Source organism: Chrysoperla carnea, chromosome 4 (assembly GCF_905475395.1).
Source record: "Chrysoperla carnea chromosome 4, inChrCarn1.1, whole genome shotgun sequence".
In the NCBI taxonomy this organism is placed as follows: Eukaryota; Metazoa; Arthropoda; class Insecta; order Neuroptera; family Chrysopidae; genus Chrysoperla; species Chrysoperla carnea.
Window position 1 is genome coordinate 7,703,028 of NC_058340.1, and position 17,714 is coordinate 7,720,741.

The following is a 17,714-nucleotide window of genomic DNA, read 5'->3' on the forward strand; positions in this document are numbered from 1 at the left end:
AAGAAAAATAGAGAAAACACGCGCTACACCAAAGTAAATTAAACCAAATGTGTTATATAAAAATTCTGTTTTTTCTCGTTTTTAGTTTTTTATTTATTTTTAATTTTTTTTTTAAACAAGAAAATCATTAATGTATTTATTGAAATGTATATATTTATAAACTTAGAAAAATGTAATTAAGAATGGTTCATATGTTGGCTTTGTGTCTCTGTTACTGTTTCGACTATTATTTGAGAACATTCTAGTTTTAAATTATATTAATATTCGTAAAATTTATCGATCTCTGATTTCTATTGAATTTTTAAATTCAAAATTTGGCATCATAATGTCACAAACATCGTCGTTAAAACATTTGTTTTTATGTTTCAAATTTTTGTGCTTCTGGTCAAGTAAATATCAATACCTGGATGACCTTGCTCGGTATTTTTTTTTTTGTAAATTGTGTGTTCCTTAACAACTTCATCTACAGAAATCTAGCTTTAGTTTTGTAGTGTCGATAAAGCAGTTAGTTGCTGCCAATTTAAAAATAATAATAGAATTACTACTCGCCAATAGATGACAAGATGAGTCAAATTTTTCAGTTTTGACTGAAAACACGGCTAACAAGAGTATTCTAAAAATGAAATCCGTCTAGATTGATTTTTCGATCCAAAAACCCCTTGCATACTAAATTTCATGAAAATCGTTGAAGCTGTTTCCGATTTTTTAATAGAGAAAGTGTGTTTTTAATAGAGAAACAAAGCAGCAAACATTAAAATATGATGGAAACTAGAATAAACTCCAAATTACTCTTCCAATATTAACGGATAAAAATAAAATAAAACTTGTATATAACAGATATTAAATAAAATACATTTCTAAGAATTTTAATAATTCTGTGAAATGTACAAAAAAAAAATGCAAATAGATATTAATAAATAATAATAATTATTATAAAAAAAAAATTAAAAAAAAAACCCGAAATATTTTCACGAATGAATATATCATTTTGATGAAAATAATTTCGATGAAAAAAGTGTTATTTGTGCAGTAAAAAAAATAACTCTTATAATTTTTGTGTCAAGGAGTGATAATGACTATGAAATCCTTGGAGTAATTTCGAATCAGGATACACAATTTTTTGTCGTTTTATGTTGGACACAAATAGGCATACATAAAATTATTAATAATTTATATATGTCTCATATTGAATGTTACGTTATTTTTAAAATAATTAGAAAACACAAAGGATAGAAGGGTTATGCCAGTGCCTTTTGTAAAACAGGCAATTTTTTAATGAAATGTTTGTTGAAATGAATTTATTTTACGAGATGTGTTTTTTTTTGTGGATCTTGTTCCTGATTCTGAAACCAAGGATATTTTTATAAGCTCATTTTGTGAAATCATTTTTTATTTGTATAATTTTTCCACCATGCATATCAATTATCATTGATTGCTGAGTAATTAAAAAAAATATATATATACAAACATAAAAGTATAGAACTAAAGTTGTAAATATACAACAAATAGCTGTCATTAATATTTATTACTCTATGATAGAGTTTCTTCGGATTCTAAAAAATACACGTAGAGTAAATTTATATTTTTGAATACATCATCTATAGCTAGTATTTATTTAAAAAAAAAAAATTTAAATGATGTAGTAAACAAAAGTTTGCTCACATTATTTTTACATAGTTATTGAAGCTATGTCTAATAACATCATGCATAATTTAGTGCATAAATGTATATAACACAAAAGCATTATTATGGAAGTCGAAAATGCTTTCTTTGTGGCAAATTTCTAGTGTTTGTTAAATAGATATGGTGATTTCTTTTTCTAAATATAGCTTCTTTCAATTTATTACTACTATTCTAAATACGTGTTATATACAAAATATACATAAAAAAAAAAGAAAAAAAAGATTATTTTGCTTTAAAAAAAAACAAAATCAAAAAATGAAAAAATAATCGGTGTGTTCTTTTAAAAAAAATAAAAAATAACCTTAAAATATAAATAAATCATCGTTTAAAATCCCAAAGTTAATTTATTGTTTAAGCCTTATTTACATTAACAAAATTTTAGCCTTCACCTTATTTTAATAAAATCACTCGGTTCCGAGATTAAATAAAAGAATTGTTCAGTTTCAATTTAACTGAAGCTTATAACTGACAATTTTTGAACACTACGGATTTCGAAAGGCAAGTTAGTGAATTCATTTCACTCGTGTTGTTGTAATTAAGGCTCTAAATTCAGTTATTTGTTTTTTTTAAGTAAAGGGTTATAAACATTTAGGCTGTTAATATCTCAAGTACAAAAAAATGAAATATACATGCCAAGAAATATCATGTATTTTTTTTTGTGGGATATTAAGTTCAAAATTTATGTTTTTAGTTAGATCAAAGTTTCTATTTTTATTTAAACGTCAAACTTTATTTACATAAAGTTTGATATTTACTTACAAAGAAAAATTAATGTCAAGTATAAACCTTGTTGTTTCTCAAAAATAATTTTGTTTTAATATATTATTATTGAAAATATTAAACAAAAAAATTAAAATAGCATTAAAAAGCAGGCTGGACTATACGTTCATTTTCCAGATAATCACAAATAAGATTACCTTAGAAGTTTTAGAATGGATAATGTGAATTTGGATCCACCTGTATATTATTATTTATTTAAAAATCAAATTTTTCAATTCATTCTGGCTGACTTAGTATTTCAAATATTTCTTTTGCCCATATTTCAATATATTTTCAATAATAGTAAATCAGATTGGACTTAATGTTCAAAGTTTGACCATTATCGATTATCGTTCCACAATTACATTTCTGTTTAATTTTATTATTGGTTTTCCTCATCATATTTTCCAATAGAATTTTATGCTGCGATCAGAAAGCGAACACCAAATAATAACGAAATAAGAATATAACCTCGTATAATGAATATATTATATTTACTTTTCGATGTTATATACTGTCTATTTTTGATATTGTTTTGTGTACGCCTTCGGACCTGACTACCGGAACATTATATTTTAATATTAAATTTAAATTATTTATTAAAATATAATTTTAAATTATAAAATACATTTGTAAATTTGTGTTTATTATTCAGGATTGTTTTGGGGTCATTAAAATTGGAACGATATCAATAAAGAATTAAAGAAAAAAATTATTGTGTTTTTTATTTAATTTAAATTTTTATAAGAGACCTTTCTTACAGAATACATTACAAATAAATACAGGTAAATATCAGAGATCACAAGCGATTTTTGAATTATTGAATGGTTTATTATTTCTTATGGAAAAAATAGTTTACTAATGATATGCAGAATAGTTTTATACAGGAACTTTATATACAAGTGTCTCATTTTTAAATTGACATTTGCTTCAAACTCGAAAAATAACTTTTATCGATAAAAATGCTTCAAGCGAAAAATATTAGGTGTGTAGGCGCACATCTTACGCACACATTAAACTTGAAAATCAAGGTTCAAGCCCAATGAAAAGCTCACTATACTATACTTAAAAGAACTCTTTAAATTAGAAAGTAAGAAGAAAGATAGGAGTTGCCATTTGAAATTTCAAAGTTGGGGTGGCCGGATGAAACCTAAAATTTTCTAGGGAGCTTTTTTAAACTTCCCCTCGATATTTAATTCAACGTGTTTTCATTTAAAACAATAATCACATCAGGTCAAGAGTTATTAAGGGTGGATACTTTTGAAATGATCAGACTGTATAATTAGTTATTATACAGTGTGTTCACTTGCATTTCTGGAATGTATACTTCTGCGTCACAAAATCTGCACTAGTTAATTCATATTTATTAAATCGGTAAAAAGGTTTTGTTTAGATATTATCCTATGTATACCATCAAAGAGTTATGATACACATTGTATTATCATATATTAAACAAATATATTCTAGGGAAAAAGTATGGCACATTGGCTCAGTGCAGATTTGGTGACGTAGAGATGCCTATATTTACGTATATTCTCTGAAAATTTCAAGTTGATCCGAGAAGATAACCCCTTAAACTCTCTCAAATTGAGCTAGAGGATTGAAAATTAATCTAAGAATTGAGTCAATGCTAGGGAAAACAAAAACAAAATAGAAAAGACAAAAATCTCTTTTCATTAGAAAATATTAAATAATATGAAGGATCAAATGAGGGGGAAATATGACGTTTATGATGAAGCTCTGCTGCTCACGAGATTTTTCTCTGGTAGTAGATAAAATTTATAAACGAAAAAAAAAAATTCTTCGCCTTCATGAATTTTACAAGAAAAAAAGGGTCGTAAATGAAATTGAATTCGGGATAAAATCACCTGTTGCTGAGAGAGTAAGAGATGACTGACTCCCTCTTATTGTTAGTGTAAAAGTTTTAAGCACTTGCTTAACCAGTCAGTAACTCAGTATTCAACCAGGTAACCTGTTGTGTCGCAGTATAGTACCACATCGGTACATATTGTAGGTATACCTCCTCGTGAAGTAAGCTCACCAGTCACTTCACTAGGTGTATGTGGTGTATATCTTCTACAGTTTTGATTATAGTGTTGTGTTCACTGAAGACGGTGAAACGTGAAGCCAGTAGTGTATTATTGTACATGCTATGCTATAATAATATTATCTTCATCAGCAGCATTTGGTTTTTTACTTCCCCTAATTCGTGGAGTGTGCTCGCATCGGTTATCCATCGTCGAGAGCTCAGCTCGGTGTGTTTAACTCGTCTTGCATTGAAGAAGCGTGCTAAGGAATTTGCTTGACCAATTCATTTAATTATTACAGTGATATTGGTTTCACGCATTGCATAAATATTTCTTTTCAAGTTAATTAATAATAATTGAGAGTGAAAATTTATTGAATTATTTTGTGATTGATTGATTTATTATTATAAAAAAAAATTTAATTATTAATTAAATTTAGTGTTATTGAGTGATTTTTTTTTTTTGAAATATTGGATTTTGGATATTTACCTTACTTTTTTAAGTGGTAAGTATTTTTATTTATTTATCTCAGTTTTAATTAAACTAATGATTTGATTATTTAAATGGGAAACATTTTTTATTGAATAATTAAATCAAAACAAATATAAAAACAATTAAAAGTACAATTCGACCACCTACATGGTCATATTAAAAACAAACCGTGGCGGATATGACCTTTGTCGACAATCCACAACTTTCTGCGGAAATACTATGCAACAATGGAAATATTTAGACTAAAAAGGAATATTATTTTTGTAAATATTCGAAAAACAGAAAACTACGATCAGATGATTTTATAGTAAAATTTATCTTCTACTCTGATAAATATTTCGATTTATTCGTAAATATTCGACTTACAGAAAATATAATAATTTTTTCTAGCGAACATTTTTTTAGAACTTTTAAGGTAGCACGAGCACTAACGCAATTTTAGACTTAAAGTTGAAATTATTTGTACCTTATTTTCGACTTTCACCTCCCTTCCTCTCACTTAACCCCCTTGCATAACACTCGAAATAGAGATAGGGATTATTTTACACAGGTATGTACAGCTTTCAATTTTTTTATTAAATGTAAAATAGTCATAATTTATTGACTGTATCAGAACAGAGGGTCATGAATATATTTTTACCATTTTTACATTTTTTACATTTACCAATTTTATAGAAATCTTTAATCTATGGTTGAAAATGATGCTCATAGATGGCGCATTGAAATGTCAGACTAAATTTAATTAAATAATTGTTTGTTTAAAATTATATCTTAATAAATAATAGCCCATGTGTTAGTTAGATATATGAGTAATATTATTGTTTTTGCGTGAAATCGTGGCAAACAAACAAACAAATAAAACACTTTACTTTCACGTATAATATATAAGGATTTGATTAGATATCTATGGGGCCGTAATTTTGTAAAACAATGCAGGATAAAACATTTTCGAAAACATGTTTTAAACAAAAAGTGATAGTTTTAATCTAAAGTGTTTATCTCTTACCTTTTAGGATCTAAATAGACTATTACACTAAAGCAACTCGGAGACCTAGGGCTAATCTGATGTCAGAACTATTAGCCATAATATATTAAACGCGTGGTACATTCTGTATGTAAGATGGCATTACTCTCAATGCTACTATTTGCGGACATTTAATTTAGCGTAGAGAGTAAGTGTTGACTAATAATGCCAGAAATCGATCTTACGATCGAAAACAAAGATGATCCAAGTTTGACCTTGATGACGTCTTCATATATAGAAGCTGATTGTTATTTCTGCTATTCGTTGTGGAAGAGTGGAAACTTTTTTTTAAAACACCCTGTGTAATAAGATACAATTATAATTCAGTGTTGTGTTAAATATTGAGAAACTTTTTTTTTTTTGGGATTTATTGTTGGTGTTGAAATTTTTATTTTTGACAAATTGAATTGTTTTGTTATATTATTGAACTAACGGGATTGGAATTCTTTTTAATATGAGCGTAGGAGATTACTTATTTGACAATTTTATTCTTAATTGCTAAGTTTTTTTTTTTGTGATACATTCTTGTACCTATCATTCTATAATTGATTTATTTACCAGTGAATGTTATAAAATTAGCTACTAAAATAAACTCGACATAAAAAAAAATAATCTTTTTTTATCGCTTTCCGCTCTTTAGTGTCGAGTGTTGGATAAAGGAGAAAAGTTATCCTATAATTTTCTAAGAACTTTGAAAGCGTACATGAGCTCAGTCATACGTCATACTCAGTCGTACAAAGCGTCATACCTGTAGCGCCCAAATTAGGGCTCAGATCCAAAATTGGTAAATAACTTTTTCCTTTGTCTTTATGAGCTTATTCTGTAGGCCAACGATCTGAGGTCAATAACAGAACACCTTGTATATCAAGATTAGGATCAGGATCAGGATATCAGATATCAAAAATTGCTATTCAACTCCCTATACAAGATTGTGCCTAGCGAAGCGGGTGGGTAACTGCTAATAAATACATAAAACCTAATCTATTAATAAATAAATATACCAACTATTAATAAAAACTTGAAACTCGAATCGGTAATGCATCCTGTTTTATAATGAATGAAAAGAAGGTCGTTATAATATTTATTATTTTCACTTTTACTTGAAATGAATGAATATTATTATTAAATTGATTGTTTACCAATAATTATTAATTAATATTATAGTTATAATTATAATATAGATATTATTATTATTATTATTATTATGTTATGTTATTTGATTAAATTAATAATGTTATTAATTTAATTAAATTAAGAATAGAAAGAATATACCTCTATAATAATATAGTTAATGTTTAACTGCGCTTATATGTGTAATATACCATGTGTGTTTGTACCATCTAGGCATATACATATCTGTAGTATGACAGAATACATCCGTTTAGTAATGCATCTAAGCGAGAGGTATTATATATATGTGTTGTAAGACTACAGATACGATACGACAGATCTTCTGTTGTATGCATGCAGAGAGTGGGAGTTTTGTTGCATACTTACTAGTTATCTATAACTAAAAAACTCCCACTCTCCAAGCGTCTTCCAACTAATGTTCAATACATGTATATAATACCTCTCGCTTAGATGCATTACTAAACGGATGTATTCTGTCATACTACAGATATGTATATGCCTAGATGGTACAAACACACATGGTATAAAAAATAAGTAGTAACATATTATGTGTTACTTATTATCAATTATATTTCTAAGCTTAAATACTTAACTGGTTGTGTGTTACCAAGTTATAATATTATATAGCCTGGTTAGTCGGAGAAACGACCCAATGAAGTTTGAACAGTAAGTCGGATTTGAATGCGATTTTCTGCATTCGATTTATTAGTGCGTCAGGAAATTTTGTGACCTTAATTAATTTATAAGAAATTAAAAATATGCAATTTACATACATATTTGTGTTTTAAATTAACCGTAAGTATACTAAATTCACAATTCGATTAATAGTGATGAAAATGATTCCAAGCTTGTCACACGGAGGTTTTTGGGGTCACTGAATACGAATATCGAGTCAGAATTAATCTGCGAGGTAGGGGCCCGATCCTGTTGCGATATTCGTGTTCAACAACCTAAAACTTCCGAGTAATGAGTTTGAAATCATTTTCATCACTAATAACCGAATTATGAATTTAGTATATTTACTAATAATAATTATTTAAAATGCAATTATAAAATGAATATTATTTATGCAAATTGCACATTTTTTAATTTCTTATAAATCAATTTAGGTCACAAAATTTACTGACGCTCTAACAATGCCGAAAACTGCATTCAAATCCGACTTACTATTCAAATTTTTCGAATTTTGACCGATTTTAGTGTGTCGTTTCTGTGACTAAGTATGGAACGGTCTTACTAGATCAACAGAAATATGCAAAAATTTCCGTCTTAATGCAACGTTTCATACGTAAACTGTTACTTGACTTAAATTGTAAGTTTTGCTTTGATATAATTATACACAGTGCAGTGGTTCTTAAAACTTTATAAAAAATTAACTTAGTTCTTTTTAAATGGAACTACCAAGTACTCAGGTTCATACGTTTCGCATACAAAAAAGACAAAAATGATTCTTAAAATTCTTAAAATTAGGTTAACAAAACATTTTTTTCTGAGAATATTACTCGTAACTAAAAATTATTTCTAACTAACATTTTGCATCTAAATATTCTAACTAACATTTTTCAACTAAATTCCATTTAATCGAAAGAAAACTACGGAAAAATGCTTTAGCTGTATAATAACCAAATACTTGAGTTTGTTATTTCTGAGACTGAAAAAGCCCGACATAAAATCTTGATATAAAGTATACAAAAACTTTAACGACGAATCTTCTTCTGACAGTAACAGATCATCGACGTCTTCATCACCTGCTCACACGTGAAGCTGAAACACTTTTTGGGACTGTTTCAATGAAGTGGCAAAGGATAATAGTAGTTAGTGATTGCCGCGTTCAAGAAAAACAAAATCCAATTGATAACGAGATTGACTTTTTTTTAAAGACATCTCGAATTGATCGCAATCACGACCCATACATTTGGTGGCCAGTTATTTGGAATCAGTACCCTCAATTGTCAAGATTTGTTAAAATTTATATTTCTGCGCCTGACGGTAGCGTATACAGCGTAAGGTTAATTTTGAGTACTAAAATAACGTGTGTAAAATAATGATAATTTTTAAAATTTTACTATCCGAAATTCGAACTGAATCACTGAATTATTATTCGGTATCCGGCCATATAGTGAACACAAATGTGATAAGCCTGATATTGGATAGTTACCGAATATCCGTTTCATCTCTAGTTTAGAATCTATCTAGCCAGAATCTAATCTAACTTTTTTTACTTTATGGTCATTATATTACATAGATACAAAACTAATATATTATAAATCTCTAACCATAAGTAACGGTTCATTGAAAAAGTATATTAATAATATTTATTATGTTCACATAATCTTATAAGATTATCTTGTTTTGTGTATTCGAAGATATAAATTTTTAGCCCATCTATGTAATAATAGTTAATATTGATGATGCCTCATTAATTATAAAATAGAAATGTAATTCTGACTGAATTTTTACGAGAATATTGAATATTTTTTTATAACGCGGAAAATTCAATGATTCGCGTTTTTATACCATGCATGTATGTAATATATATCAAGGTATACTAAGTTTAGTCTCAAGTTTGTAACACTTAAAAATATTGATGCTACGACCATAATTTTGGTATAGGTGTTCATAAAATCACCTAATTAGTCCATTTCTGGTTTTCTGTCTGTCCGTCTGTCGTTTGTCTGCCCGTTTGTCATCACGATAACTCACAAACGAAAAGAGATATCAAGTTGAAATTTTTATAACGTGCTCAGGACATAAAAAGTGTTCGTAAATGAGCAACATAGGTCAATTGGATCTTGGGTCCATAGGAACAATCTTGTAAACCGTTCGAGATAGAACAAAAGTTTAAATGTAAAAATGTACCTTATAAAAAAATAAACAACTTTTGTTTGAAACATGTTTTCGTAAACATCGAAATTTTGACAACGACTGCTTCGCAAAAGATGTTATACTGTGTGATAATTTCAAAAAAATCCATCCTTAATGACTCTTGACCTGATGTGATTATTGTTTTGTGTGAAAACACGTCGATTTAGATATCGAGTTGGAAGTTTAAAATTGATATGTAGAAAATTTTAAGTTTCACCTCTATCTCCCTAGCCACCTCAACTTTCAATTTCAAATGGCACCCCCTACCTTGTTATACATCATTCGCAATGCTATTATTACAAAATTATTAATTATTCCAAAATTACAAGTATTGGTTTTTTCGATTTTTTGAAATTTTTTTAAGGGGTACCCCTTTATAAAAAATCGATAAAATCGAGAAAATTTTTTTATCTCTCATTTTGATAAAATTCTGTTTATAAGGTAATTTTGACCCAAAAAATTCAAAAATCGTATTAATATAACAGTTAGGCAACTAGTTTCGGAGATATCGAGCCAAAATATGGGATAATGGGTGATATTTCAAAAACTATGCTTCCAATCATCAAATGAATACGATTTTTGAATTTTTTGGGTCAAAATTACCTTATATACTAAGTTTTATCCAAATCAGAAACCATAAATTTTTTTCGATTTTTTGGAATTTTTTTAAGGGGTACCCCTTTATAAAAAATCGATAAAATCGAGAAAATTTTTTTTTCTCTTATTTTGATAAAACTCTGTTTATAAGGTAATTTTGACCCAAAAAATTCAAAAATCGTATTAATATAACGGTTAGGCAACTAGTTTCGGAGATATCGAGCCAAAATATGGGATAATGGGTGATATTTCAAAAACTATGCTTCCAATCATCAAATGAATACGATTTTTGAATTTTTTGGGTCAAAATTACCTTATATACTAAGTTTTATCCAAATCAGAAACCATAAATTTTTTTCGATTTTTTGGAATTTTTTTAAGGGGTACCCCTTTATAAAAAATCGATAAAATCGAGAAAATTTTTTTATCTCTTATTTTGATAAAACTCTGTTTATAAGGTAATTTTGACCCAAAAAATTCAAAAATCGTATTAATATAACGGTTAGGCAACTAGTTTCGGAGATATCGAGCCAAAATATGAGAAAATGGGTGATATTTCTAAAACTATGCTTTCAATCAACAAATGAATACGATTTTTGAATTTTTTGGGTCAAAATTACCTTATATACTAAGTTTCATTCAAATCAGAAACCATAAATTTTTTCGATTTTTTGTTTATGTACGTTAGTTTATGTATATGAAATATACCAAGGTATACTAAGTTTTGTCCCAAGTTTGTAACGTTTAAAAATATTGATGCTATTAACAAAATTTAGGTATAGGTGTTCATAAAATCATTAAATTAGTCCATTTTCGGTCTGCCTGTCTGTCGTCTGTCCATCTGTCATCACGATAACTCAAAAACGAAAAAACATATCAAGCTGAAATTTTTATATAATGCATCTAAGTGAGCAGTATACATGTGTTCTCTCCCACTCTATGCAGGCACACAACAGAAGAACTGTTGTATAGCTGAAAAGACATCGAAGCCACGATACAAGTCTTTCATATAACATCTATAATATCTCTTACTTAGATGCATTGCTTAACGCATGTACTTTGTCATACTCGCGATATTTATATGCCTATATGTAAATCGAACTAGTGGTATATGTGTGACATGTACACTCACTGTCAAAAAAAGTGCCACAGTTAAAACATTCTAAGCGTACTCATCATATGTTATGTTATAATAGTAACACTTAGAATGTTTTAAAACGAGCATTTTTTGTGACATTGAGTATATGTATGTGTAATGTGAAAGAGTAATCAACACTGCCTATATATTTTGATATTTTCATTAGGTAACATGGGTTATAACTTGTATCTTTACAGTGGTTAAGGACTTCTGAGACATACTGTAAATGTGTGTATCATTGGAAATTAAATGGATCTGGGTGGTGACTCCTTTTTCATCATTTATTGGTCCGTTTGATACATTTAAGTAGACACTATATTATACATAACACAAGCAGTTATAATGTTTGTTTATTGCTCTGATATTTATAATAAATAATAGTTGTGCAATAATCATAATGCATCTGGTATAAAAGCTGTTTATAGGTGTATGTATATACAGGTAGTACTTTAAATAATCAAATTAAAAAAAAAAATTAGGACTACAAACCAAGCAACACTTTCCTTTCGAAGTTTACCGCAAATATTTTACCATATTAGTTCCCATTATTTTATTAATTATAACATCGGTGATAAAGAGTTTCAGATGGTTTTATCTTGCATACAGTTTTCAAAAAGTGATTCAGGTCAAATTCAGAGTTTCTATCATATATAACTGCATTCAAGTGATTTTCTGATTGGGAACTAACATGGTAAAATATTGAAGAATTGGGAACTAACATGTCGGTTACCATATTTTACCATTTTTACCACCGCCAATATTTTACCATGTTTGTGCTCAGTAAAAAAATCACTTGAATGCAGTTATATATGACAGAAACTTTGACTTTGACCTGAATCATTTTTGAAAACCGTATGCAAGATAAAACCACCCGAAACTCTTTACGTTAGTTTGTTCCAGAATTACATTTTTATTAGACTAATATTATTATTATTTATTTATTTATTTATTTATTTTTATTTATTTTATTTAAGGTCGCTTTTAACGTCTAGGTCATTAGCGACTGCAGAGACTTATACATTATTTACATGTGTTATTATTAATACAAAATGGGTTCATATAATTAAGTCATTGTCCTTAATAAACTTGAAGAGACTCGGGAAATATTTGGGATCATTGAGGATATCCTTGGCTTCTGAGGGTAATCCATTTTTGTTTCTTTGATGCTGGTATCCCTGACATTGTGAAAGAACGTGATTCACCGATATTATCGCGTTGCAGTGTTGGCATCGGTTTGGGTTACTTTTGGTTATGAGATGAATGTGGCTCATGTTCGTGTGTCCAATCCGTAATCTAATGATTGTACAATATTATTATTTAGTAATTCGATTAAAATTTGGTGGGCCACTCTGTATGAATAGATGGTACACACAGTATTTATACAGCTGTTTGTTGTAATATAGTTACATGTTTGCTTATTAAACCACTGTTGTTTTCTTTTTTATTTATGTACATTATTATTAGATACATAATTTCTAAATGGAATGCGATTAACTTATTTTTCTTGATTAGCTATTTACTTACTATACTTATACTTGCGACAATTGTCGTTGTTCTAGATTTCTAGATTAATAAAAAAAAAATACAGTAGGTATTATTTTTATTGCGTAACCTAATTTTAAAAACCATGCATTTCATACTAAGTAGTTTGTGAATACTAATTACTAAAACTTCCTGCTCACAATTTATTCTTTTGAAGTTTCATAAGCCTCTTCCTCATTTTGTTTTTCAGGCATCTAAACGGCCATATTATCAATGATTCGTACTAGCAACGGTTAAATTGAATGTTACGGAGCTTTTATGTGTAACGTAACGATATGCAAATGAACTTTTTTAATTTCAATGTAGTGATTCAATGTAGCAAAATTAGTCTCGGTCTTACAGTCTTGGTCTTGCAAATTCCTCGATACCAAAAACAAGACAAATATAGTACCACTGCGTCAAGACCGATTCCAAGACCCTTTCTATATAAATTAAGACCAAGCTCTGCAAGACCAAGACTCACAACAACACTTTGACCAAATTTTAATATATATGTTATTGATAATTGATTAATTTTGTAATTATTATTAGTAAGACTTTCAAAATTCTGAAACAATACATTAAGACTCAATCGAAACTTAAAAGTTCAAAAGATACTTGATGCAAGACCAAAAACAGGACTCGATTGATCAAGACTGAGATTATTTTTACAAAATCAAGACTAAGACAAAGACTCAACGCTGTAAGACCAAGAAATGTTTTTACAAGACCAAGACTAAAACTAATAATGCAAGACCAATACCAAAATCCATGTGAACATGTGAATTAAAAAAAAAACTTCATGGAATGTATTACTTTGGTGTCAAATTTCATTAGTAAGAACTGAGTTATTGGCGCCAAATGTTTCTATTTGTTAATAAACAATAAATATTTAATTCAATGAAACGATCAAAGTTCTCTAAAAAAATTAGTAAATAGGAAACTTGTTTGGCGTAAATGTTAAGTGTTTGTCAAATAATCGAAAAATATGATACATGTATAACGTATACGTAATTGAAGTTGCCTATTTATTGTTTACACCACTAACTAACCACATTTAGATTTGCACCACTAACTCATGCGTTACTAATGATATTTGACACCTAAGAAACACATTCCATGAGGTTTTGGCAAAATGCGTGCAGTTTCTTTTATTTTCCTTTATTTGTAACATCTTTAACTGTACTATAAATTACTATCAGTTTTTTATGACACTAATTAACTATAAATAAATTAAAAATAAATCCTGGCACACGACCAGTTCCATAGAAATATAACAAATTCACTTGAGATGTTATTAATTTCAGTCAAAACACTTGGTTGAACAATTTTTGCAAATTTCAAGAAAAAAGTCCGCTCGAACGTTACCCAAAATTAGCTAATAGTACTGTAAATAAATAAACAAACAATACAAAACAAAATATTTCAATTATTTACAGATCAATTTCGCTTTTATTATGTATATTAATAAACATAAATTTATTAAAGATATTTCTTTTGTTTAAAAATAAAAAGTTACTTATTTATATTAATACTTTATTTATGAGAAACAATTATAAGAAAATAATCGGATCACTTTTTATTTTATCAATATTTAATCAATCCAAGTATGCAACAAACCTTTCTTTTTATAAAAGTATCTTTACACGAACATTAATATAAAATGTTGTTAATGAAATTTCACTTATAAAATTCCATGAAATTACACCAAATGACATCATGACATTCAACTTGAAACAACAATAAACCACTAATTTTTAAGTTTTTTTGCATAATTTTTTTTTATAAATGTTGTTTTATACAAGGTGCTTCATTTTAATCGATACATCCAATAATCTTCTACAATACACCAACCTTACAAATCTGGCTCAGATAAAAAATAATTGCGTTTGAAGAGGATTTTGGAATTTTTCTTATCGCACGTTATGATTTGTTTGCTGGTTGGGAGGTAAAACTTGCCACGAATTTTGAGAAAATGCAAAAATTTTTTTAATAATCTGTCAATATGCATTTATGTCCAAAATTTACTTGTATTTTATGTATTTTACAATAAAAAAAATGAGTTATTAGAATTTAATCATAATAGAAATAATTTAAAGTAAGTATAAGGACATTTTATGTTATGTCATATTAAATATTTTGATCAAACAAATTGTGGGTAATGTACCTACATATTGGGTTAACTACTCAATCAGAACTATGTCTTTTTTAAACTAATATTACAATTAATTCATAAAGTATAGAGTTAAAGTAGCTATAATATTTAATTCTTTAAACAATAAAAAAAGTATTTATCTTCTTAAAGTAATACTTAATTTGTCGTCGAACGTTAAGAGGGAGGGGCAAAGGGGTCAACGAAATGTAATATTATGTGATAAGGGGCAGGAGAGTCAAAAGTTCTGTGACGTCATAAAATGTTAAAATTATTTTTAACTATATCGTTCTTTAATTAGTCTTTTGTTTTGTCAATTATTTAAAATATTTGACTTAATGTTAATTTTATTAAAGATTATTTTTAATGGGAAAAAAAATTTTGAAACTGCTGTTTTAATTTAATAATTTCTAAATGTAAAATTGAAAATTATGTGACGTCATACCAGAGAGGACGGATTCCGTAAAATTGTTTACTTGACTCAATGATGGGGGACGGACGGTTAAAAAATCATAAAATTTGTATGATGTGATTTATGGATGGCCAACACCTAGGTGAAATTCAAGGTCAGAAAAAGACGACAAATTTAATGCTTCAATATTAACAATTTTTGTCTGAACCAGATATTTATAGCTGGTGTATTTTAGTATTTTGGTTGTTCGATTAAAATGAATCACCTTGTACATGAGTTGATTGTACTTAATATAATTGAATTTACCGCAAAACTGAAACAGGAAAAACGTTTGTGTCGGAAGGTTTTTGAACTATTTTTATAGTATTTTACTCATAAAGTAAAAATTTATTTGCAAAAAGAGAATAAACAAAAATCAACTTTTCTTAAAATCCGTCAAGTAGTTTTTGTTTGAAAATGACTCAAATATCCACACATCCCCGTAAGTATTGTACTGAAAAAGGATATGAAACAGAGCATATTCAACGGAGTATTTCTATCAATAATTTTTTTAATCGTAATTTTAAATAATAAATTGCCACCATAATTAAAATAATTTTAAAATAAGTAATTAAAAATTAATGTGAAATATTTGATGCGTTATTATTATGATTCCAACACAAAAATATTTAGTTTTTTACAAAATAACTACTATATATGCCTCACAAAATATTATTATCGATGAAATATTATTTACTGATAAGAGGATAATATTGAGCTGATAAGACGCATTTACCCACCTACGTGCAATACTGCAATTTTAACATAATACTATGTTAGGCCAAGAATCAATGGCAATACTGATAGACAAAATTAAATTTTTTGGATTCTGATGACGTCATACAGTTAAACTATTTTTTTGATAACACAGGAAAATTTGATCCGATCTTATTGGAATTTTTTTTTTGAAACACTAACTTTGGGTCATTTTTTTCAGCTGTGTTGTCAGTTTTTCGCTAGCTTTCTTTATGTGCTTATTTCCGGGACCAGGACTCCACATTCTTGAAACATATTACAGCTAGGTTAATTTGGTAAATCACAAATTTGAAAAGCACGACCCAAATTTAGTACGATTACATACTTGGTTTATCAAAATTGGATAAAATTTGGATATGATGAAGCAAAAATAAATTTTTTGAATTCTGATGACGTCATAAAGTTGAAAAATTCGATTTTTTTAATAACACAGGCAAATTCAGCAAACAAATCTGAACGGTAACGTGCGATAAGGAACATAATTCCAAAATAAATTCCATATAATTTAGCAACTTTTCTAATTTGATCTAATATAAAATATACAGAGACATAATTCGTTTGAATTTACAAACTTTCGTAATTTTTATTAATGGTTCGTTCTTTGATCTGCGTTGGGTCGTTTAATAAATTCATCCACACTGATGCCGCCTTATACACAATAATGAAATAAAATTCAAGGTCAGTTTGTCGAAGATGATAAATTCAACAAAAATAAAATAAAAAGTTGTTGGCTAAGCCAATAAATTCTCCATGTCAGGTTTTGTTTGAAACAATCGCGCAATGGTTAATTCAAAAAAAATAAATAAAAACAGTTAGTTATTGATGAGATCGTAACTATAATAATAATAATAATAATAATAAAAATAATGTTGAATTGGTAAAAATTTTTATTAATAAAATATTAAAATAAAATCGAGTAAATAAAACGTGACTATAATATTTATAGGTTAGGTTCTAATTAGTGGTTACCTCTTGTGTATGCTTATACTTATACTTATACGTTTGTACCTTGTAGTTAATGTATTTGATGTTAAAGCTAGTTAAGATTGAGAATTCAAACTTTTATATTTATTTCTTTTCTATTTGTATGTACCTAAAGTATCATTCAATTCATAGAA

The 17,714-nt window shown here is 27.8% G+C and overlaps 1 protein-coding gene across 2 annotated transcripts in view; it reads left to right on the forward strand.

Moving 5' to 3' along the window:
* Positions 1–4,850: 4,850 nt before the first annotated feature.
* The window catches only part of LOC123297923 (leucine zipper putative tumor suppressor 2 homolog), a 167,003-nt gene continuing 154,139 nt past the window's right edge, over positions 4,851–17,714 (forward strand). For both annotated transcript variants that reach the window (XM_044879755.1, XM_044879756.1), the window contains exon 1: positions 4,851–4,974. The gene's annotated coding sequence lies outside the window, so the exon portion shown is untranslated. The remainder of the gene's footprint in view (positions 4,975–17,714) is intronic.